The sequence below is a fragment of the Anastrepha ludens genome, chromosome 4 (genome assembly GCF_028408465.1).
Source record: "Anastrepha ludens isolate Willacy chromosome 4, idAnaLude1.1, whole genome shotgun sequence".
NCBI lineage: Eukaryota > Metazoa > Arthropoda > Insecta > Diptera > Tephritidae > Anastrepha > Anastrepha ludens.
In genome coordinates, this window is record NC_071500.1 from 52,574,624 (window position 1) to 52,598,689 (window position 24,066).

The window sequence follows — 24,066 nt, forward strand, 5'->3', positions numbered from 1 at the left end:
AGAACCATGGGTATGTCACAAGCGTATCTGTGGTCTAAGTGCTATGTCGTGGGGACAAATACTTCATTCTGAAGGGAATGTGAGACCGCGAGCATGTATTATCATGCCGAGGTTGATCGAACACACGATGTTAAAAGAGCTATGCTCTGGAGATATCGTTGCTGCAAAAATAAAGTACTTGAAAAGTGGGAACAGTGTCGAAGCTATCATAGTTTCGGCCTACCTACCCTACGACTCTTTACAGCCACCTCCTTCGAGGGAGCTAAGAGAAGTGGTCAAGTACGCAGAATCCAATAATCTGGGGCTAATAGTGGGCTGTGACGCAAATTCACAGAACATTGAGTGGGGAAGCAGCAAATGCAACCCCAGAGGTCCCAAGTTACTGGATTTTATCCTGTCATCCGATTTGGTCATCCAAAACACTGGTAACAAACCAACTTTTGTGACCAGAAGGAGACAAGAGGTGATTGATTTAACACTTACCAATAGGTCAGTTGGAAATCAAATCAACCGATGGCGAGTTTTGGAAGAGGACTCTCTTTCTGATCATCGTCTTATCGAATTCCGAGTGGGAATTGACACAATATCAATACCTTCCGGTAGGAATCCTCGAAATGTGGACTGGGACAGGTATGGTGAGCTTGTAACAGAGCGATTACCAAACCTGAAAAAACTCAAATCAGCAGAAATGATTGAAGATGGTACTAAGAAATTAGAAGGTACTTTAATCAATTGCTTTGAGGAACTGTGTCCACTCAGGCAAAGCAGACAGGGGAAAGCGGTTCCTTGGTGGAACCCTGAACTGTCGAAGCTTCGTGTACGGTCCAGGAAACTTCTTAATAAGGCCTTGAAGACCAAAACAGAAGAGGACTGGGCCAATCATCGACTTACACAGAGAGAATATAAGAAAAAAGTACGGCAAGCCAAACTTGAATCCTATAGAAATTTCTGCAGTAACGTCGAAGAAATGAGGGAAACAGCGAGACTTTGTAAGGTCCTTCATTTAGACCGCTCAGTAAGGCTGGATTCCATTCGAAAACCTGATGGTTCATACACCATTTCCAAATCGGAAACGTTTAATGCTCTACTCGAAACCCATTTCCGGGCAGTAGAACTCTCTCTGAAGCTGAGTGTGGCATGAACAATGACGGTGGCAATGGTGGAACCTCTAGGTACAGCTGGTATATTGCTAGTCGGATAGTGACAAGGGAATCGATAAGGTTTTCCTTATCTTCCTTTGAGAACTTTAAGTCCCCTGGACCTGACGGAATATATCCAGTAATGCTTAAAAAAGGAGGAGACAGGCTGATTGAGGCCCTGAAAAGGATCTTCACAGCCTGTCTTGCATTTGGTTATATACCATCCCAATGGCGACGCGTAAGAGTAGTATTTATTCCAAAACCAGGAAAAGATGACTATTCCCTAGCAAAAAGTTTTAGACCAATCAATTTGACATCGTTCATGTTAAAAAGTCTGGAACGAGTGGTGGAGAAACATATTCGAGTGGGGGTATTGCCGAGAAGTCCACTTAGTAGAAATCAACACGCTTACTAGAGTGGAAAATCATGTGAATCAGCCTTACACGATCTTGTTATCAAGATTGAAGCTGGGCTGGAAGCTGACGAATACACAATGGGCGTGTTCGTGGACATTGAGGGGGCTTTTGATAATGCCACTTTCGGCTCGATATGTTCTTCTGCCGAACGACACGGAGTTAATCAAGCCATTATAAAATGGATATACTCCATGATCCCTGAGAGGCTGTTAACCGCTGGTGGGAGCGCCGACGAGCAAATCACAGTCAGGGCCAAGCAAGGATGTCCCCAAGGGGGTGTTCTTTCTCCGCTGCTGTGGTGCTTCGTCGTAGACTCCCTATTAGCGGAGATGCAGGAACTCGGCTTTCACGTCCAAGCATATGCGGACGACGTCTGTGCGCTAACATCGGATAAATACTTAAGGAGGCTTTGCACGAAAGTGCAGGGGATCCTTGACAAAATCGATGATTGGTGCATGAGACAAGGTCTTTCCGTTAATCCGAACAAAACAACCATAGTCTTGTTTACGAAAAAACGGAAATTGGATGGACTCAGTCTTCCAACACTGAAAGGTGTGACACTTGGTCTTTCCAACGAAGTTAAATATCTAGGAGTAATCTCGGATAAGAAGCTGACCTGGGAGACACACGTTTCACTGAAGGTGAATCGTGCATTGAAGATTTTTCAGCAATGCCGTAGAGCCTTTGGCAAAACTTGGGGTCTGAAACCTGCTGTGGTCCTATGGATATACACGGCACTTATCAGACCAATCATCACTTACGCTTCTGTGGTCTGGTGGCGACGGAGCATGGTTAAGTCCACAATCCGGGAACTATACAGGCTGCAAAGAAGTGTATGTTTATGCATCACGGGTGCCATGAGTACAACCTCTGGTGATGCCCGAAATGCTATGCTTAATTTGCTCCCCCTGGATCTTAAGATACAACAGGAAGCAATAAAAGCAATGTGTAGACTCCATAAATATGGTTTCTGGCACGAAGATGGATCTTCGGGACACAGAGAAATCTTTAAGTTGCTGTCGGAACAGTATCCACTGTTTTTGGCACCTAAAGATGACCTGATACCCACAGTTTCGTTCGGAAGGAAATTTGATGTCAGATTTCCATTGCGTGAGCAATGGAGCAATCCAGAATGCATGCAGGGTGGTTTGACGGATATTTTCTTTACCGATGGGTCCAAGACTGAAATAGGGTCTGGAGCCGGATGGTACTTAAACGATAGTAATAAGTATCACTATGCTATGGGGGGAATGGCAACTGTTTTTCAAACAGAAGTTTTTGCCATCCTAAAAGTAGCCGAATGGATAATCGAGAGGAGATGGAGCGGGAAACAGATTGGAGTCTTCAGTGACAGTCAAGCTGCATTGAAGGCCCTGGAGAACGCGAAGCAAACCTCGAAGATTGTTCAAGAATGTAAGAAGAAGCTTAATTCTGTCGCAAGACAAAACAGGCTTGTACTTATATGGGTTCCGGGACACTCCGGTGTTCAAGGAAACGAAATTGCCGACGAATTGGCCAACCGTGGATCAGCGGTGCCCCCACAGGGGCCAGAGCCAATAATCGAAATCAGTCCCGCAGGAATCAAGAATTGGATCAACGATTATGTAGGCAATCTACATAAAGAGCGATGGTCCGGTCTAGAACGCTGCAGAACTGCAAAGTGTTTTGTGACAAGTCCGAACAGAAAACTGTCAAACTTTCTACTAAAACTTAGAAGGAAAGACATTCGGTTGATGGTCGGCATCATTACAGGACACATCCCATGGGGTCAGCATATGACCTCCATTGGAATCATCGAGGACCCGGTATGCCTGTCCTGCTTGGAGGAGGCGGATAGCACTGAGCACTTTCTCTGTGAGTGTCCTGCCTTTGCTAGAGCGCGACTACGGGTATTGGGTTCCGATGTCATGGGAATGAGTAATATTCGTTCTCTAAAACTGGAGGATATTTACAGATTCGCCAAAGAATCTGGAAAATTCTCACAGGACTAACTATCTCTATCTCTGTCTTTATTCTTTCCTATCTCTTTCTCTGATACTTTTCTCCCTCCCTCCTTGACTATCTACCCCCTTTCCAGAGCTTTAAATACAATGGGCTTTTTAGCCTGAGTGTTTTAGGAGCCACCAAATCTCCTGGTGCTCCTTGGCTCGACCTCTTCGAATTCAAATTCAATATATTATGACACATGAGCCTGAAGAAGAACTTTCAAATACCGTTATCTCGCAAAAATTTTGTTTCTTGCCGTTCAACCACCTGAGGAAGGAATTGCTTCAAATCAGAAACCTGAGCGATAACTCAGTAAAAATACATTTCATGCAATGGGCAAAATCCGAAAATAACCACACCGCTCACTTTTCAAACGACAGTAATTTTGAAAATTGCATAAAAGTTATATTTAATTGCTTAGCTATTAAAGAAAATGCGCTCTAACTTTGAGTAATATAAATTTTAGGACAAAAATAATAATATTCAATTAAAGAACACCCATCTTTAGGTATAGTAAATAGTACTTCCACATCTAATTCCACAAAAACTCTACCAAACGTGCTACATATATATTAAGGGTTTTCAAAAGTGACACCAAGATATCAGTAGTGAATATTTCTTAGACGGTACCATATTTTTAAGACAGGTGTACAATTCTCCGTGACTGGTTAGGTAAAGTCGCTGCCTTACGACGCACCTTGGACAAATAGAGGGGCTTTGTGATACCACTGGAACTTCTTCTACTTAATTGGCGCGATTGCCGCTTGTTCGTCGAGTGAGGACTTTACTACTCAATTGCTCTACTTGATCCTCTTTAAATCATTCTATGGCTTTATAAATATAGTTAGTCTAGCTAATTTCATTTTCTAGCAGCAATTTTCAATTTTATTTATTGCAAAGGATAATGAATTAAACTTGAACAATGTGATTCAAGCACTAGAGACTTTGCATAAAACTGATATCATCATAATTGCTAAGTATTGCAAGTAGAGCATTATATAATATAATAAATAAAATAGTATGAGGAATATTATAATTGTTTGATTTATACGGACCGCTTATATTTTTGCAACAAATTGCAAGTACTTTTAATTTGTGTTTTTTTTTTGGTTTTTTTGTATGTCGTTTAGTGACGCCTCCACTTTTTAGAGCTTTCATCAACGGTTGCTTGCATTTCTAGGGCTTGTTTGTTTTTCTTTTAGCATTTCTACGAGCTTTGTTTCTTACGTATGTGCTCATACCGCTTTTTCATTTCAGTCATTTCATTATTTTTTGCATCCATCGCTTTCGACTTTTGCATAGCATTCCGTATTTTCCCCTGTTTTTTAATTTATTGCTTTGTAATTTGTTTTTGGTCTTTCTTGAACTTTCCTCTCCACCGTTTGCAACTGTTTTTACACTTATCGCCACCATTTTCACTATTTTAGATCATTTGAAAGTATATTTTACATAAATCATTATATAAAACGAAGTTTGCAAATGTTCTTATTTTTCAAGGTTTCTTTTATTTCATTGTATAAGCATTTTCTGTTTACACTCAATATTTGACAACCTTTCTGCATATATTTTGGACGCAGTGATAACAAATGTTGTTTTTTAAAGTCGTATGGGACATCGAAACATGCGATAATGTTTAGTATCTGACATTTTCTTATGTAATTTACTTTACTCCTTGTACCGTCAGAAAGATTTTAGAACGCAAAAATCAATGCATAATGCCTCTCTTTAAGAGCTTTTGTCAAAACAAAACGTGCAATAGAATTATCCAAATAAGAAAAATTGGTCTCGAGCAATTCCGCTTTCGAGTATCGCGAAATGGTTAATGAAAACATACACTAAATCTACTTAAATGAAGTTTAGTTATATCCCCAAAAAAATATACTAAACTAATGTAATTTTATTTACTTTTGATACTTTGGCTGCGGTGGGCTCATATACAGGGTGTATACGGCAGTTGAGGACAAGCATATGTGGGGCTATAACTTCCCGAAACCATTATTTTTCTTTTCGCTATTTTCTTTTGCGAATATGTGCACATCACAATGATTTAGAAATGTCTGATTATGATAGGTGCTCGCGTTTATTTGTTCATAAGATTCACCTTGAATTGGAAGCATCACAAAAGCCAAAAACTAAGAGGAACGTTCTGACACTGTCGAAGCTGCAGAATTTATTCAACAAGAGTCAGCGATCTTTGATGAAGATCCTTCAAAGTCAATTAGTCAATTTGGAAGGGAGAAGTATAAATCCTACGTTTTGTGCAGAAAACACTTTATATTGGAGGAAGCACGAGAACAGCCACCAACCAATATTAAACATCTTAAAGCACCTGAGATGTTATAGTTTTTTTGGACAAGAAATGTGAACCTACAGAGGTTCCAGTTGTCATACACACGAAGTTTTCAACCACTGTTATGGTTTTTGGTATAGTGAGTAACAAAGCACATGTCATGTCACCACAATTCCCATTTCTTTATTCAAGGAGTTTCAGTGAACTCTGCTGTGTATACCGAGGATCTAGAGGCAGTACTGAAACCCTGGATTGATAGTGTACGTGGTGACAGTTCATACATCTTTCAGCAAGACTCTGCTCTTTCACGAAAAGCGATGCCCTGGATTACAACGTATAGAGCGTAGTTAAGCGTGAAACCAATAAGCTTCTGTGAAGGATGCAATTAATATCGTTATGGTCAATAAGAATAAGAAGTATTCGATTTTGGGCATGCATTCGTTTCTGCACCCAGGTCGAGTAGGTTATTGCAGCTAATGAAAATTTGTATTGAATGATTTTATGAATGTAGAATAAGCAAATGTTGTGTAAAAAGCTCGGGTAGTTTCATTAAATTTTGTTCAAAATAAAAGCTAATTAGATTTATGCCGCACGCACCGTACCGCATTAAACCTTTTTTTCTACTGTTTGATTCTAACTGCTGTAGAAGTGATTTTTTTTTAGCCATTATCAATTTTATTTTAAATTTAAGAAGCAATGTTGATTTTGAAAATATAATTTTATGCCCAGAAAAAGTCTAGCACTGAACTTTCAATATTACATATATATATATATACATATATATATAATTTGCGCGTACACCCTTTTCGGGTATTTGGCCACACTCCTCCTATTATTTGTGGTGTGCGTCTTGATGTTGTTCCTCAAATGGAGGTACCTACAATTTCAAGCCGACTCCGGAGGGCAGATATTTTTATGAGGAGCTTTTTCATGACAGAAATACACTCGAAGGTTTGCCATTGCTTGCCAAGGGGCGACCGCTATTAGAAAAATGTTTTTCTTAATTTTGGTGTTTTACCGAGATTCGAACCTGCGTTCTCTCTGTGAATTCCAAATGGTAGTCAGGCATCAACCCATTCGACTACGGCGGCCGACGTAAAGTACGCAAAGTAAATTAACGTTAGAAATACGATGTGGCTCCTGGTCCATGTAAATCAAATAACTATTTTAATTAGCTGAGTAATTCTACCTTTAATCGCTATTTGCAAGATACACATCTGGCTGTCAAAATATTCAATAAGGTTTATCACGCATCGTCTTACGATCGCTGCTTCACGATTGGCACCGCTATTGTCAATGGTATTCGGTATAGAGCAGAGCTCGAACTCGACAGCATACACTTGTGCTCACATAATTGAGTCACTTTATCTTTTTATAATATTCGCAGTATTTTCATTTAAAATTTTTTTTTTAATTTTTTATACAAATGTGGTTCTGTGTGTGACAAAAATTGTATAAATCAAAGTTCCAGCTGAAAGCCTCCAATACTAGCGCTGCACCACTTTCAGTTTATATAATAATTTTATTGTTATGTAAACCTTTATAAAATAAAATAAAAAATAAATAAATAAATCAAAGTTCCAAACTATATATGTAAAAGCTAATTCTTAACGACTTCAAACTTATACCGTACTATATTAAAATTGAATGCGCTATATAAGTGATCCTGCATGCCCAGATTTTGGTGAAAAAGTTGAACATTTTTCCGCCAATTTTTTAAATTTACTACATTTTTGTTAGTTTTGTACAAAGTTGGGAACTTGGATTTACAAGGTTTTTGTTATAAAATGAACTATATTTTTATAAAAAATTAACGAAAAGAAAAATTAGTTTTTATATTTATTTGGTACTAAATGTGGCTGTATCTAAAAGACTTTCAATTCTTGTATAATATGGTTGGAAGTTACAAAGTTCATAATCAGTTATTTTTATATAATGCAAACTTGAAATTAACAATTTAAAAAAATTACAGTAAATTTAAAACTATATGCATGCACCTAAGTATAATAGAAATAGAAACCAAACTTAAAGATAATTATGGGAATAGAGAGACATGCATGAAAAATATTGTGAATATTGTAAGAAGATAAAATGACTTCATTGTTTGAGCACAAGGGTAGATATAATATATTGCAAACTGCGATGCCAACAAGATGGCGATACAGGCCATACAAGCGGCGCACCGCTCCAAGGTGTGAGGAAGAAATTCAACGATAGCGTGCATTCATCAATAGCGGTCGTAAGAATAGTCTCACTGTTGTTGTTTTTATTTTAATTTAATTTCCTTTCTTTTTTAATCACCCTATATGTGGGTAATAGTCTTTATTTAAATACGTGTTACGCGTTTTGCGTGTACTCTTCCGTTAAATACAATTCACTAAAATCATACCCCGGGCATAAAAGCTACTGTTTCGTATAAATCTACATAGTGAATGTAAATTTTGATGTATTACAGATTTTAGCAGCTGTGACTTGTCGAATTATTAAACTAATTATATGATATCAATCAATTTAAAAGTTTGTGCATCGGAACACCCACAATTGATGGGAAAAATTCAGTTTTAATCGCAAATAGCACAAATTAGGCATGTAATTTAGATAGCAATTAAAATAAATGTAAAACATACCGACAGGCATTTTGTAACTAGTAAATAATACCACAGCTTGTGCTTCCTCGTTGAGTGGGCCACCATGACAAGATTCATATAATTAAATGGCATACGATGTTGCCCCGAAAGAAATCCAGTCACTTTCGCACTAATTTGGATTTACAAAAATAAAAGTAGTCTCCGTTTTGAAACGGAAATTACTAATTAAAATTTTCTCAACTGTTATGGTATACCTCTGTATATATGTATGTATGTAGGTACATAAGTATATATGTATGTAATGTTTGTTCAACAAAGGCATCTGTGAGTAGAATTACTTGTCTTAAATGTTACACCCATCAGCTGGTATTACTTCCGAAATGTCTGTAGAATTATTCATATAAAAACAAAACTATTTGATTATTATGTAAACATATCTATGGGTCACACAAGATCTACCTGTCTAAAGGTGCTGGTGCAATGTATGCTTGTTTTGCTTCGACAACTGTCAAAGAAGTCTTGAAAGATACTGAAATGTACTTATTCCCTCCATAAGTTGTGTTACTCGTTAAGTCCGCTACACTTATGAAACTAGAATTCTTTTTTCAATGAACTTAGTTTTATTCAGTCATGTAAATATTAAAAGCAAAATTGAAATTTTCTTTTCTTTCTTTCAATAGCCACCCTTTTGCTTTTACGCAAGCCATTACGCTATTGCAGCAGACACGGTTTCCATTTATATTGAAGTCTTCAACGGGCCATTGTGAAGTCTTCAACAGGTCATGACCTGGAGAACATGTCTCCAATTCTGACCATAAACTGTAGTCCAATGGATTCATAGCTGGACTTCCAGACGGCCAATCTTCTGCGGCTAGGAACCCAGAAATATTGTTCTTTAGCCACTGCTGGCTGGTTTTTGCCGTATGGGCTGGAGCGGAACCTTACTGAAAGATTCACTGCTCTCCATTGAAGATAGTACTAATACACTGCTTAACCACGCCTCCTAAAACATCTTTCTGGTACAAGTTTAAACCGATCTTAACTCCTATTTTGCAGAAAAGAAGAGATATAACGCCTTTGCTAGACACTCCCTACCAAACCACTACGGAGGCTGGATAGTAGTCACACTGAACCCTTGAAGCAACGTTTCTTTCCTCAACAAAGAAAATTTTCTAGAAAACTTTTCAAAAAAAGTATTTTCTTGACCGTTGCCCGCGTGCTGCTTGCATTTGTCGAGTCTAATTTTCTTCAAGTGCGTTGTCAGAAGGCTTTCGTTTGAAGATCATCCCTAATTAGTCTTAACATGGATATGGTCGATACATTAATTTCTCTAGACATAATTTCTGTTTTCTTAGGGGATTTCTGCGAATTCTTTCTCGAACGTTTTTAAGGTAGCACTGGCTTGAACTACGCGAGGCCGACCACTTCTTTTTCTGTCTGTCACTTCAGACGTGTCGGAAAAACGATAGATCGTGCGGTAAACAAACATTCTCGAAAAATTAAGTTTTTTCAGCAATTCGTAAATCTCACTTGCACTTTTACCACAGTTATGTAATGCAATCACTACAGTGTGATTTTCTTTAGCTCGCCACTACATTATTGATAAGCGAAATTTGCCACATTGCCAGACAATGCATACGAACAAATGCAAACGTTACGAAATTTGTTACAGAATTTATGGCAAGACTTAGTATAAAAGTTGCCAAATAGCAGATTCGCTTCGCACACTTGAAGCGCTTTAAAGTTTCGATCAGTACGATATTCAGTTTGACAGCGGTTTGCGGTTTTTTGACATTTCGAATTCACGCGCCGCACAGTGGAGCCGAAATACAAAAACGTACTATTAATTCGAATCTCTTTATTGTTGCACAAATGGAGGCGTCTACAGTTTTAAGCCAACACCGAACGGCAGATGTTTTTTATGAAGAGCCTTCTCATGGCAGAAATACTCTCGGAGGTTTGCCATTACCTGCAGAGGGGTGGCCGCTGTTGGAAAACCCCTGATACACCGCACTTCCGAATGGTAGTTACGCACCACCCATTCGGCAACGACAGCCGCCGAAGGTTTGCGATTCTTTTATTATTTTTTGTTTTCGCACTTCAAATGCAGTCCAAACGGCATTCAAATTTGTCACACGCTCTTGATAGCATAACATATGAAACTAAAAACGGATCATATACATCTTCATGAAAATTCATAACACTAAGATATTATTAAATTATTGTAAATCATTAATTATGGCTTCAAATGATGATACGAAACAGAAATATTGGGAGTGAATTTTTTTTTGTATTATAATCTGATATGCCCACCGCGGCCACGAGTTTCATGGTCATTTCGATCAGTCCACTTTGTGAATACTTTTTCAATAAATTTTAGAAACACATCTAAAGGAGCCCAATCAGCAAAAATGCGACGCAAACGATAATCATTTGGCTTCAATTCTTGCTAAAGCTATATTTTATAGGCATGTACGCCAAGATTCTTACGTAAAATTTTCCACGTGGTAGAGGAAAATATGCCAACAATTTAAGATCGACTACGAATCGACATTTCGGCGTCTTCTTCAACGCTCGACCCTATGAACTTCGCGAACAGATTTCTTAATTTTTTTTTTAAGTAAATTACTACAATTTGAAAGCGTTGTTTTGACGTTAAGGAATTCATTACGACTTGCCAAACCTTACTACAGATATGTCAACTCAGTTTGCCATTCTCAGTTGCTAAACCATAGTTATCAATATCGATAGTTTTCATGCAGCTAAATAAAAATCCGATATAAGTACAGTGGTCACACAAGGTCATGCCTACAGTCATGAGGCTTTCCTCTTTGCGCACGTCATAACGGAAAAAAGTCATACATGATTGCATACTTTTAGCTGTAGTTAATATTTCAATAGCTACTGCCTTAAAATACAAATTATTTATGTTGTCGCAAATAATTAATGATAATTGTGTTGAAAATTGTGACAATTTTGTCAGCTAGCCTTCGTTTTTTACGCACACACAAATTCACATTTTCGCATGAGCAAAAAATTGTTTATTTTACGTGCAAAACGAAGCAATGTCTCCGAAACAACACAGACGCCATCACACACGCATTTATAAGTATTATGTAGAGCTACAAGTTATAATCATATTTGTATGTACATATGTATATATGTATTTGTGCTTATAAGCATATACGTAAACATAAATGCATACCTAAAGTTTTGCGTGTACATATGTATGTAAGTATGAATATACGATTATATGTACAATGCGTTGCAACATCAAAGATAGTGTCAATTATTAACGCAATTAATTCAATCATTATTGAATCATGGAAATGGCTAGCTGACATTCAGGCAACTGTAGTCAGGCGGCAATCAAGCATCAGCAATCGTACGCCAGTCGCCTGACATCGATCGTAACCTTTGCCGGCAACAGCGTCTGTACAAGCGTCACCACAGTCGTCGCATCAGTGGCGTTGGAATTGTTTGCAGTAGGGTGACGCTTTCGAAGCCCAGTAAACGCTACTTTCTCACCAATGATGCTCTGCGCCCTACAAATTGATAGATAGTAAGTAATTATTATTGTGTGTCTATTCGACGCGGTTGCGTATACTCAACGCACAAGCCTTGGCGTATGAGCAACATCAACCCGCAAGTAGATACGCATTGATGAGTTACGAGTAATAGGTCTATTTATAAGTTCGTGCGGTTTTACAACAGATGGCGTAATTTGATTATTATTCCATCGATCCACATTTCCAAACATTCATTGGAGAGCTACTGTCGTAAGGCACAAACGTCAGTATAAGTTTTTTATTTGAAGCGTAAACAACAATATTTTGACCACACTTGAAAATGTCGAATTTCGTGCCAAATAATGTGTTTTTGCGGGGAATTCTTCTTCATTATTTTAATATGAAGAAAAAAGCAGCCGAAAGTCATCGTATCTTGGTGGAAGTTTATGGTGAGCATGCTCTATCTGAGCGAACGTGCCAGAAGTGGTTTGCACGCTTTAAAAGTGGTGATTTTGGCTTGGAAGACGAAGAACGCGAGGGTGCGCCGCCAAAGTTCATGGATACCGAATTGGAGGAATTGCTCGATCAAGATCCGGCTCAAACGCAAGAAAAGGTTGCAAAAACTTTGGGAGTTGATCAATCAACCATTTCCAAACGTTTAAAAGCCATGGGAATGATCCGAAAGGTAGGCCATTGGGTGCCGTATGAATTGAAGCCAAGAGACGTTGAACGCCGTTTTATGGCATGCGAACAACTGCTTCAACGGCACAAAAGAAAGGGTTTTTTGCATCGAATTGTGACTGGCGATGAAAAGTGGGTCCATTACGACAATCCAAAACGTCGGGCAACGTATGGATACCCTGGCCATGCTTCAACATCGACGTCGGCGCAGAATATTCATGGCCTGAAGGTTATGCTGTGTATCTGGTGGGACCAGCTGGGTGTTGTGTATTATGAGCTACTGAAACCGAATGAAACGATTACGGGGGATGTCTACCGACGACAATTGATGCGTTTGAGCCGAGCACTGCGAGAAAAACGGCCGCAATACGCCGATAGACACGACAAAGTTATTTTGCAACATGACAATGCTCGGCCACATGTTGCACAAGTGGTCAAAACATACTTAGAAACGCTCAAATGGGATGTCCTACCCCACCCGCCGTATAGTCCAGACCTTGCGCCATCCGATTACTATCTCTTCCGATCGATGCAACATGGCCTGGCTGACCAGCACTTCCGTAATTACGATGAAGTCAAAAAATGGATCGATTCGTGGATTGCGGCAAAACCGACCGAATTTTTCACAAAGGGAATCCGTGAATTGCCAGAAAGATGGGAAAAAGTAGTAGTAAGCGATGGACAATATTTTGAATATTAAATTTGTAACCATTTTACGTCAATAAAGTTTCAAATTTCGAAAAAAAACCGCACGAACTTATTCATAGTCCTATTATATTTACATACATACCATATATACACGCGCATACACATTTTGGCTTACGAAAATAGCTTGCATGTAGTCTACATAGAAAATCACCAACTTTGTGTGAGTGTGTGTGTATACATGCCAATAAATGTTGTCTAGAGTGTTTGCCGGTGTTTTGTCAACTTGTCTGGCTGTCGAGCGGTGTGTCCAGCGATGCGTTGCCAATTGAGTGCACATTTCAGCCTTACATACATATATGTATTTATCGCATTTAAAATAAATATATGTATGTAGTGTTGTGCAAAAACTAAGCAACATTTATTTAATTTTTTTGTGGATCAAAGGTTGAATTATTTCATTAGTAAATTTTTTTTTATTGATAAAAAAATATTTCTTGTAAAATATGATATCTAATGAGTCCACTTTTGCTCCTCTGATCTTTTCTTTTCCATAGACGTTATTCTTAAAGCCGCATTACCAACTTATGAAGAAGAGCTGAAAGCTATTCCAAAACAGTTATTACTTTTTGCTTAAGTCTCTTCAATATTATTCGCAATATGATCTTCAACCTTATAATAGTAAACCAAGGATTATCAATTTTCTTACATTTGGTAGTCGTAGAAAAATTATAGGAATAATATTTGTGGTTAAACTGGAATTTCCCAGGGTAGCTCATTTCTGCTGGCAGAAATTAACCTTAGTATTTTTGAAAATTATATAAAACAAATTACGAACTTAATAAACCATTTCTATTACTTATATTCTTATATAAATATTCATATAGAATTGACGATAACATTTCTCTTATTCTATACCCAGATGATTAACTTTTTCTTTAGCTTAACGGTTTTAGATCTCGACACTAAATAAACTTCCGCCCTTCTCGGATCCGCGCCAACACTAAAATGAGCCTACCACCCTCATGTTAGTTGGGTATAAAGAGGCCAGCTATTTTCGCATTCCTTATTATTAATGACAGTGCAATGTCAGATCAGAGTAGAGATAAATTTGCTTTTGTTATTAATTTTATTCTCGACTGAGAACAGCAAAGTACCTGCTACGAGAAGACTCGCAGAGACGTAGTTTCAGTAGATATTCTACTAACCAGTGGCATCCCACAGTGATTGAACAAGAAGAACCAAAGATTAAAATCAAAGCAATGTAAGCAAAAAGTAATGATGTGCGTTGATGAATGATCCCTCCAAAATGGAAAAACCTGAAGATGCTAGACAGATACATATATCTACATAAATCGTTCGCATAGCTTACATATCTGGTGGTGGATAGGCGAACCCTCGGCAGATATGCAGAATAGATGGGCAATAAAAGACAATACCTGCTTGGAGGTGTAAGTATGTAGTTTCCAGCTTTCTTTATTCTCACCAAGGCAGGATAGGCGGGCTAGCAACCTACTTATTGGAAGCTAAGTTGCTAACGAATAGTCAATTTCACAGTCTTGGATAAATAATCGAAAACCCTCGCTGACAACTTTTCGTTATCGTATAAGATTTTGAGGTTGTAAGAGACTTCGTTTACCTAGGTACCTACATTAACACCGGTAACAAAGTCGGCTTTGAAATTCAATTGAGTAGTAAAGTCCTCTCTCGGCGAACAAAACTAACACTCTAGAAGGCTCCCATCATGCCCGTCCTATGATTAGGGTTAGGAGCAGAAGCGTGGACGATGACAATATCCGATGAGGCGCCCCTTGGAGTGTTTGGGAGAAAGATTTTGCGAAAGATTTTTGGACCTTTGTACGCTGCCGACGGCGACTATCGTAGGAGATGTAACAGTTAACCGTCTGAAATTTACAACGACTTAGACGTAACGAATGAACACAAACGCTTCGGCTCTGAAAGTATTCAATGCGGTACCACTTGGTGGCAGTAGAGGAAGAGAAAGGCGTCCTCTATGTTAGAAAGATCAAGTGGAAAAGGACTTACCTTCACTTGGTGTGTGCAACTTGCACCGGTAAGCTCAAGAAAGAAACGGCTTGCACGCTTTGTTAAACTCGACCAAAATCGCTGAGGCGGTAATGGTGCCAATCAGGAAGGCAAGAAGATAAGGACACAGTTTGGCTTTGAAGCCCTCCACAAAGAGTTAAAGGAAAATATAGATCAATATATATATGCATATTTTATGTAACGAGAAGCCTATCATAGCTGTAGAGGTATCTCGCTTGTGTATACAGTAAACTTTGAAGGTAGCAGTGGCTGGCAAATACGAAAGATTGCTGAAGTAGAAAACTTTTGGAAATACTTGTAAAGGGCGACATGAGAGTACTACTGGATGCTGAAAAAGGCAAAGAGGTGTATTATTCGAAGAAGGAAACGAGAAGCCGAAAAAGATAAATGAAAAGAGTTTGAAATGCAGCTTAAAAAAGGTCTCGAGACGGAACTATATCAAATAAAAGTATCTACTGAAAGCACGGCCGTAATTAAATTATGAAGGAAACACTCATCCAGCTTTATGAATTCCATTATTCAGGGTATATGTAAACCCCAATCCCTTAGGTCGAAATGGTCGACCAGACCATGAAAAAAAACTCTGCTTAATAACAAGAAACCTCAGAGTTGCTAAGAACTTGCCCTCACTTGCGTTTGTCTTACTAGTCAAAGAAAGAAACGCCTTATGCGCTTTGTTGAATTCGGTTAAAACAAACCATACGGTTTTTGCGCCAATCAAGAAGAAGATAAAGAAGAAGTTTAACATAGGTCAGTAAGAAAATTATGTTAGATAATGTAGAGATTTGATTGCTCTTGTTTCATAAAGCACCTCACCAGATCAAGGAGTCAAAAATCATATTTAAGTACATCCAAAGGGATTTATTTGCACTTCTCTAAAAATTCGAAAGGCAATGCTCACCGTTGCTCAACTATTCTTATGGTATATATTTCCATTCAGTGGATAGTCTGGGTATCTATTTTTCGGAAACATTTTTATGGTCTATTTGAATGGTGTACAGAAATATTTCGAAGTTTAACCTAGTGCAAGTTATGATGGATAAGGGGATACTGTAACGAGGTGATTATTAGAAAGAATATAATTCAGAAGTTCGTAGATTCCCGCCGGTTATATTTTGTTCCTTCTTAACATAGGCACGTAAAGAGGTCCATATTTACTAAGGCTCTCATGGGAAATTGATTACAATGAAACCTCCTGTAAGAGGCTTAATATTAGTGACCAATTTAATACCAATATTTGTGATTATATAACAAATATAAGACAGTTGTTTCGGTATAACACTTAACTGTACATAAGTTTAAGCACCTTTATGTCATATATATATATGTCTTTAGTTGCTTAGTCACATTTGTGTGTTCTTCCTATCGCTGTGTGGCCATTTAGGCCTACACTACATCCGGGGCTTACGAGTTCTTCCACGTGTTTGGATGTGTAATGGAGTGTATATGTATGCGTTACATAAATATCCATGTATATGCGCACACTTATTTGTGCGTCCTGTGTTAATTACGCAATCGGCGCACGAGATTCGGGGTGTTGTATCCCTATTCGGTAATGATTCCATTAAATATGCTAAAGCGAAGTTGAACATAATTTGTCATGCGTCTGTGCATAAACTCTGCGACGTGCGTATGAGTGTGGGCTTATCATCTCATACCGGTGTGCGTTTGGGCATTTATATATGAAAGCATATACATACTTATGCGCGTGCACCTGCAATCTCTGCCTCATTTGCTGTTCTGTATTACAGAACATTTCAGTTAACTTGCCAGTATATACATACATACATATGTAAAGCCCACCATTGTTATAAGCATACATGCGAGTTTTCATGTACCGTTATATAGATATATTATTAGAATATATTTAGAGCACTTATATACATATTTGTATAGTTAGGTGTTGGGCGAGCTCGTGCTCTGGTGGTGTTCGTCTTGGTGTTCTTCCACAAATACCCGCAGTTGTATACCTCTTCCAAGGTCAGGTAATCGTTTATAAGGAGCTTTTTCATGGCAGATATACACTTTAAGGTTTGCCATTGCCTGACGAGTGGCGACCACTATTAGAAAAAAATTTGTAGAGCTCCTATGGATATACTTTAAAATAAATATGCATGATCTAACCCTTGATTCAATACGTTCAACAATGAATTCGATGGCTTGGTGGATGTGGGAGCAATTCGAAGTTCAATTCATGTAGTTTTGTGATTGCTTTGATTGACTTGTGACATGGTGCGTTGTTTGATGAAAAAAAATAAAGAGCAAACGCAGACCCACTTTGAACAGAGCTTCCTCTTAATCAAACGCTCATGCAATATAAAACCAACACGTTCTTCTGATATCTGTACGATGTCAACTAACTCATTAAACTTCACTTCTCCATCACTCATAACTATTGTGTAGATTTTTTAGATGTTTTCTGGGGTTGCCGCCTCATTTGAGGCGTTATGAATCATCGGAGTCTCTAGGAGCACGTTTGAAGTCAGCAACCCATCGTTTTCTTAACATTCATGCAAATTTACACTTAAGGCCAAGTGAAAGGATTTAAAGGATAGGTAAAAACCGATAGGCTGAGAATTTATTATTCCTTTAAAAACTGCATGGACTTTTTAAGAATCATAGTAATTTGTTTGTAGCACGTTCATTACATTCGTCTGAGTACATCCGACCCAAGAATATAAAATCTAAGTCTGGCGAACGTAGGTTCGAATCTCGGTGAAAGACCAAAATGACATGACGGCAGGTGACCATGAAAAAGCCTCATCCTGCTAGTAACATAAACACAGAGGATTTTCAGTGATATATATGGTGAACACATGTCGTCGTGCTGATTGATTAACCTCATCGGTCTCATAACTTACTGCCCATATAACTGAGAAAGAACTTTTCTACCGCTCTATCACACTTGGTTGCTTCGCAGGTGTCAATTCTATACCAATGGTTCACTTGAGCTCTGTTATTGAAAGCCTGGATATACCCGATTGTTACCGGTACGCTTGGCTCCAACCCACTTGGATGTTCCAAATTCTCAAAGTTATCAACCAATTCGTTACCTTCGACATCATAGTATCCCAGCGCTCGTTTAGGTTCAAACCCATTTCATCCTGGAAGAAAGTTTAGCCTCAATTTAGATACCAGGAATATTTTTGCAGAAGTTCGAGCCATTTTCCCAAACACTGCAAAATAATATAAATATTGCAAAGACTTCCGATAGAAAGACAGTTGTCATCATACCTAAAGCAACAAAGTACATATCTGAAGTTACTGTAAAATGCCATGCCACTTCAGTATTGTTTTCAGCCTTTGAGCCGTCGCTGTTTAAAGTTGATACCGGTCACCCTAAGAAGTGTCCAAATCGCTCTTTGATCCTTTGTAAGATAGCTAACAACATACTTTCCTCCAAAATGGACTCCAAGTATCTATCAACTTGTCATTGGGGGCCAAAAACATTGTGTTCTGCTCTGTCCCCGAAACTCCGATCATCGTGCCACAAACCATAAGAATGCTGACGACACATGGTATTAGTTGCCAATAAATTTTGTTATGGTTACAAAGAGATCTTGCAAAACAAAAGTTTCGGAATAAAAATTTTGGCAAAAAAAACTATAATTTAAGCAGTTTGATAGTAATTATTAGGTATTGTCCATTGGTTTGTAGAGGTACATATGAACATTAGGATGCATCGTCTAAAAATGTTGCAATTTTTCTACCTATAAAATTCATTATATTTTGTGGAATTACTAAATACAAACAAACAAAAATACCTTGAAACGTAGTACATAGAACTATGTAACTAGGTACATATAATTAGATGCCAGTCACATGGCTTGTCCATATATATATGAAAAATACACGGAAATGGTTAAGTTAAATATATAAATAATTAAGTACTATTAAGAAATCACATAAAATTATTCCGTGGTTTACATCGATCTTTGTTCAATTTTTACTATCTTTCCAGAAAGGCTATAAGCTTATGCCTATTTCTTCCTTACCTCCAAATAGCATCCAAAATCTGTTGTCAAACTTTACACAACATTTTTATTTAGAAACATGAGTTTAAGTTTAAAATTGAAAGAATAATATAGGGCCCCAAAACAATAGTTAAACATATTTTTGAAAAATAAAAAAGTCGAGGACTAAATATGTTGCAGACAAAAAATTTCTCAAATTTTTATTTTTCCATTTTTTCGGGAAAAGGTCCAATGTAAACTGTTAAAAGTTGACTTATATTTTCTTAGTAAAATAAAAACGGTTAAAATTGGGCTGTTATTTTTCCGGAAAATTTGATGTTAACTTCTAGATTTCAAAACATATATAAATTTCTTGGTAATAGGATTTCCGACTCAACAAACGAGACAGAAATGATCTGCGGTTTGATTGCGGGTATAGCACCCGTAGAAGTAAATGCTGAGATCTGTCAAGTATGTTTTTTGTATGTCTTCTGTCCATATTACTGTTACTCAGTTTTGACTTTTCTCAGCTTTTTTAAAGACCAAGTATATTTTTCTGAAAAGTCTGGTCATATTTTGCTGCTAAATGGAAAAAATGACGCAAAGTGATAAATTGAGCTGGTAGTTCCAGTTATTATTTGACTGAAGGTTAACCGTTATTATTCAACTGAGGAAATAAAACTGAAGTTTTAACAGTAACTTTTTTAGTTAAATAAAAAAAAAAATCAAAAAGTATTTTTTTTTTTGTCTTGAAACTTTTGTCAAAAAAAGTCATAACGCTACCGGTCGCTAATAAAGAGATTTGTATGCTACTTTAAACTTTTTTTCGATGGCAGGCTTAACAAAAACTTAAGTAGCTCAGGTAATTATTGACCGATTTAGACTACTAATGAGTAATTGGAAAGGTATTTCCTCACCTTTATACTATTCTGAATTTTTATTTCGCAAGCATCATTATTTTACTTCTGTTGCTATAATTTTTAAACATATTTTGCAGACCATTTCAGCATAAACATTTTAATCGTGGAATATGATTGAAAACGTTAAATGATTTTAAAACCAATTTAAAAAAAAAAATCGATATTTGGAGAAGCTGTCAAATAGGTTTTTCCAAAATATAAACACAAATATACGAGCCACTGTAACGTTGAAGACAAGAATTCTTAGCTTATGGGCATATGTAGGTGGTTAATATGCAGGTTGTCTCCTGCAAACATTTTAAAAATATGTATGTATATTCGTTTATATATATATAAATATGTGTACATACATACACTGCGCTGCGTTCGTATATTCAGAAACTGACAAATGTCGTATGTACTACATCCTGGCACGTTTATTTGCTGACACTCTCACACTCACACTCACACTTTTACTTTAACCATGACACTTGCAAATTAAAATTCAATATTAACGAAAATGGAATAATTTAATTCCTTTCACATTTCCATAATCGTACAAATGCTGACTTCATAAAAATTAAACTTCGATTTAATAATAATGACCAATATGACAACGAATCGGATGTATAGGATGGCTGGTTGGCGGGATGGCTGGATGGCTGGCCGGCTGGTTGGCTGACTGGCTTGCCGGGTGTGAGGATGGTTTTTAGTCTGTTGTGATGCAGAATGGGTAGGATTGGATTGGTAGGTTATTGCTATTATTGCTATTGTTGGTGTTCTTGTAATGTATAGCATATTTCGACACTGACACAGTAGCCATAAAAATGCCACTCAGTTGACCAATAAAAACAGCAAAAGCGTTTGTACGCCGGCACGGATTAAAATAAGAAGGAAAGCAACCAAATATACCTACTCGTATAGCAGTGCGAGCCAGCTTGACATCCTTGTTCGCAAAATATTTTTTAATTTGTCCAATAGCATTGGAAATAATAAACTATCAGCAACCATGACAACAACAACAAAAAACAACAGCAACAGATATGTAAAAACAAGTGTGACAACCAACAGCTACAGCAAAAACAGTGGCTGCCAGACAATTCGACCGCAATACAAGGCAATTAAACATTTTAACTTCATCCCTCTGTGTCCTGTCAATCCCTGCACCGCGTTCATGACGATACCAATTGTGCGGCACTGTCATGGTGTCATTGATGAAGCCCAACCAGCAGCACACGCTCGCATACTCGTCTACTAAAGGTGTGTTGGAAAGTATTTATTTATACATACACATACATACACACATGTATATATGGCAACAATTATATTCACATTCAGCGCTGCAGACCACTTGTGCCACAAGCTATGCGATCGCTTTTCGAGGAAGAAGAAAAAGCCGATCATGCTGCCTTCAGCGTTGGTTGGATAGCTGAAGTTACGTATGTATGCATATATGACGGCAGATGTTTGTGTGGGTTAACTTTAATATTACGCTTTTTTAATAAAATAGAATATTAAAAAAGTAACTCTTAAGTCGAGTAACGCATTTTTACGTAGCTGTGCACATATGCATGCATATGTATGGATATACAGAGGACCCAACAAGCGTGCGAATAATACAAATATGTGTAGGGGCATCAGGAATATGTGGAATATGATTGTTGCCGCTGATGTCGTTTTATTTGCAGCTGCCGTTGCTGTTTGCCGCAATAATAATCAAATAATGTGTTTACTGAAAACATTTTTATACCCACACGCGCTTGTGCACACGGGTATAATTATGGTCACGTAACGGTTGCATGTTGTAGTACAAAGCAATGTAGAGAGATGCAGACATACAATATACATAGATTTAGCCATGCTTTTCTTATTATCGAAGGGGAAATCTTTCAGTTGTCTCTTCAATCTTGGGAACAGGAAAAAGTCGCAGGGGACCAAATCTGGTGAATACGGTAGCTGAGGCATGCTAACGGTGTTGTTTTTGGCCAAATAATCTCTCACATGCAAAGATAAGTGAACAGGTGCATTATCATGGTGCCAAAGTCATGCATTTTTTTCGACAATTCCGTGCATTTTATAGCAAACGGAACCGTACGACCTTGTAGTAAGAACTACTGATGCACTACGCCATGGTAATCGAAGAAAACAGTGAGCAAAACCTCGACGTTTGATCAAACTTGGCGTGCGTTTTTTCGTCTTGGCTCTTTTAGACCCTTCTATTGCGACGATCGCGCTTTGGTTTCGATGTCATAACGATATACCTATGATTCGTCACCAGTTATGACTCTTTTAAGAAAATCTGGATCATCGTTGACGTCATTCAACAATTCCTCAGCAATGCTCAGACGACGTTGTTTTTGGTCGAAATTTAGCAATTTTCGAACGAACTTCGCTGCCACACGCTACATGCCCAAAATTTCCGAAAATATTACATGGCATGAGCCAATCGATATGCAGAAAGGCCGACATTCTCAGCAACTTGTCTATTCTCGACCTTCTGTGAAAGGCTTGTACCATTTGTAAAGGCTTTTGACGTGATAACGTCTTATGATTCGATTTAACAGGCTGCACGCACGAAAAAATGTGTCGTTACCTTGCTCATTAGTGTTACCTTGCTCATTTGTCGTTACCTTGCTCATTGCCGTTACCTTGCTCATTTGTCGTTACCTTGAATGAACTGCAAGCGAAAGCGCGGAACGAACGACAAAGCAAACAAAGCAAATGAACGGCAACGTTCGACATCTTGCTCTCTCCTACTTAAGTGAGCGTATACATATATGTATGTATATGCGCATATGTACATATATAAATTCACGTATTTGTATTTGCATATGCCTTCTTATTGATTATTATTAATTTGATTTACTTGAATAATTTAAAATAAAACCAAGTTTGTTAATAATACCTGTTGTTTTAATGTTATTATTATTAATTTTTTTATTATATATGAAGGAAAAAATGTATGGTAATATAATATTTACCACATTCCTTATAAGATAATATATGTTGTATACTAATATATGTATATAAACATGCATATACATATACAATTTCGCGCAATTTTCAAAAAGAACTAATCTATATGTAAAGATGCATACAAGTCATATGGACATATCAAATATACGAATCTATTCCGTACGCAAGCAAATGTAAGCTAATGTGCTTGAACTGCAAGCGAGAGCGCGGAACGAACGACAAAGAGCACAATCGGCCCCCGCGTTCGGCAACGTTCGACATCTGGCTCTGTCCTACTTGAGTGAGCATATATATGTATGTATATGCGCATATGTAGGTATATAAATCCACATACTTGTATTTGCATATGCCTTCTTCCTGTGTGCATGGTAATGAACCGTTTCTCTGTCGAGAATAGGACGATGATAGAAAAAGTAGGAAATGAAAGGGAGTGTTTCGAGTGTAAAGTGTCTTGAAAAAGGCAAATCGATGATGGTGCCTCTTAGTGTTGTTGACTTATTAACGTCTGATGCGCAATCGAAATTGAAGATATCTTTCATGAATTTGTTAAATGTTTCGTCATTTTCCACGTTTGTGTAAATGTAACTTGACCTATTCCATTGCAATTCCATTTACCTCCTCCTCTATATCCATACAAAATATCTATCAAACAAATAAAATTAAAATTTTGTTTTGAAAATTGCAACCATTCCATCAATATTTTCTTATGACGTTGTTACGTTAAACTATCGTCAGTAAACCGACTTTACAGACAACCTCTTTTTTGATTCCAAGTACTCTCACCGTGTGCCACTGTCAACATTTCAAGTATTTTTGAGCACCCAATTTCATTTTTTATACAAAATTTTATGCAACTTCTTTGATCCACTTTTTCGATAGCAGAAAACCGTCGAACACGCAAAAAACCTATCTTATTT